Source organism: Trichechus manatus, unplaced genomic scaffold (assembly GCF_000243295.1).
Source record: "Trichechus manatus latirostris isolate Lorelei unplaced genomic scaffold, TriManLat1.0 scaffold00012, whole genome shotgun sequence".
Taxonomy (NCBI): domain Eukaryota; kingdom Metazoa; phylum Chordata; class Mammalia; order Sirenia; family Trichechidae; genus Trichechus; species Trichechus manatus.
Window position 1 is genome coordinate 16,818,580 of NW_004443948.1, and position 2,676 is coordinate 16,821,255.

Sequence of the window (2,676 nt, forward strand, 5' to 3'; positions counted from 1 at the left end):
GTTCAAATAGTTTGTATGGCATGAAAGAGACTTCTTGTGTGCCTGCTTTTCTCATCGGCCTCATTTCTCACTCCTGTTATGCACCCTGTGCCCCTATTCACTACTTGCTTCTCCCCTCGATTCTGCACATACTGAAATCCCTGCCTGCGGTGCCTTTTCTCACCTCATTTGCCCCACTGACTCTCCTGTGTTCCTTTTACAATCCTAGAGCACTCTTCACATACTTCTAATTCATTTACACATCCATCTCTTCCACTATATTACGGCCTCCTCTGCTCAGGTACTGTGTCTTATTCATTTTTGTATCCCCACCTATATTGAAGCACCTGGAACTTGGTAGAAACTTAAGAAAGATTTCTTGAGTGAATGAACAAACAAATGAATGAGAAAAACTCCAACTATGTAAAATATACATACATGCAGATGAAGACTAGAAATAAATGAGGGAAAATGAAAAGTTATGATGACTGAATTAGAAGTAATTTTTCTATTTTTAGTTTTTTCTTTTTTTTGGAAAACGATTCCAAAAAAGGAAAAGATCTTTAAAACCCATAGTAAATGCTTACTATAGAAATTCCATTATCACTAAATGCTGATTAGCAATACTCTTCCTACTTGTAACAGTGGTACTTTCTGTACATCCTAGCGCAAGATTACTAGCATTTTTCTGGGAAAATTTTTATGCCAAATGTAGGGAATTGCTTTATGCTTTATGTAGGGAATCTTCCCTACATAAAGAGTGTGATTGGCCCAAAGTCACAATAGTAAACATCATTCAAGATATCAGGAAATTTTTTTTTTCCTATTGAAATGGGCAGGCAATTTCCAAAAGGTTAGCTTAATGTTTCCATCCTAAGTAGCAACCTTTGAAAGTACATATATGCAATTCTGTCTATATGCAGAATGTGACATTGCAAATGGGAAGGAAACACTCATCAATCAAACATCAAATACTAACAGAATCCAGGGAACACTTTGCATTTCCAATTATGCTTTATTGCTTTGCATATCCCAAACTCCCGAGCAGATAATACAACTTCCTGTGAGAGAAAATAAAATATTACACTTCAAGATTTTCTATATCTGTTCGTGTGTGTGTGCGTGTAGAGAAAAAGTAGCAAACGTGCTGTTAGTGATCCTCTTTTAATTTACCACGATTAGTCATGTATCTCAACTGATATTACTTTGCATAAGACTATCCTCTGCCCTTGACTTTATCTTTAAAGTTACAGTGAAGAAAAAGTTCCATTACCTGATACACAAAATTATAAAGAGGAAGAAACGTCAATATTTTATATTGCTTACTAGAAAAACTATATGCTAGTAGTAAGTTCTCACTCTGCCAGCTGAAATTCCCTCACCCGAGAAACTCAGAACTAGGAAAGACTCTATGGAACATCTAGGTCAAGAGTTTCCTAACCTTCTGCACATCCTGTCACATATAAAATTGTAGTATTTGCAAGATGGGGAGGAGAGTTACTACATGGTGAACCACCAGTGTACTACTACAATCTGAGGTGTCAGAATTCCAAGTTTACAGAAGACTCATATAAATCGTATATTTCAACTGTTCTAAATTTTTAAATACTTGGAGAAAAATAAAGTTTAAATTTTAAGGCATTTTGCCCAAGGTTCTTTATTTACAGAAATTATAACAAGCTTTTTAAAAAATTCCGTAGCATTTTAAAAATCACACAAAATATGAGGATCTGGGCAGGCTGCAGTCTTGGTCTGGCCTGTGGTACCTGAGATTGGAGAATTTTTGTGGCTTTGCCCTCGGATCAGCTAAAACGTGGCTCTCAGCTGGAACCTCTCTCTGTATTCCTGCTTTCTCTTTCCTCTTCCTGCCTCTGCGGACGAGTTGGGCTCAGAACGGGCTTCTCCTTTCTCAGGCCCCTCTCCAGGTCTCTCAGAGCTCTGCGGAAAGCTGTCCTGGTTGGGGAATCTGGAGTAGGGCTTTCTGGACCCTACTTTCACCTTAGTATGTCTTCTGGAGCCTGGAGCTTCCGTCTCCTTTTTAATATGGCCTCTGGCCTGCATGTACGATTGCTGCTCTGTATGTTCCTCCTCGTCTTTAACTGGTACGGCAGTCTTCTCTCTGTTCGTATTTCTTTTCTGTTTGTCTTGTTTGTGCTGTTTTGGGAGTGCTTCGTTTTCAGAGCCTTCAGATGAGCTCGATGAGGGCGTCTGGGCCCCACAGCCCTTCTCCCAGAGCGCTCTGGTCGTGTCATCCACGTCCTCCGAGGCCCGAGGGGGGCGGTAGTTCGATACGTGATCTACTCGTATAGTTCTTCCCTTGATCTTGATTCCATTAAAATTGTCCACGGCCAACACCGTACTCCTCTGGTCTTCATAGCAAATAAAACAAAATCCTTTGGACTTCCCGGTCTTCCTGTTCCGAACGAGATTAATGTTAACAATCTCCCCGTACTGGGAGAATACACAGAGGATATCTCCTTCGGTCAGCTCATAGGGAAGCCCTCCCAGGAAGATCCAAGAGCTGTCCTTGTATTGGGAGTGCCAGGATGCCTTAGCTACCACGCTCTGCTCAGCCTCCAGCTCATTTAGCTGGCTGATCAGCTTCACTTTAGTTAAAGGGTTCATCTCCACAGGCTGGGGCACCACCTAATAGCAGCTACACAACACCGCTTCCGGTGAATGCATGTGAGGCTTCCG

The 2,676-nt window shown here is 41.2% G+C and overlaps 1 pseudogene; it reads right to left on the reverse strand.

Annotated features, from left to right (window-relative positions):
* Positions 1-1,785: 1,785 nt before the first annotated feature.
* LOC101345182 (RNA-binding motif protein, X-linked 2 pseudogene) lies at positions 1,786-2,604 on the reverse strand (annotated as a pseudogene).
* Between the last annotated feature and the right edge of the window lie 72 nt (positions 2,605-2,676).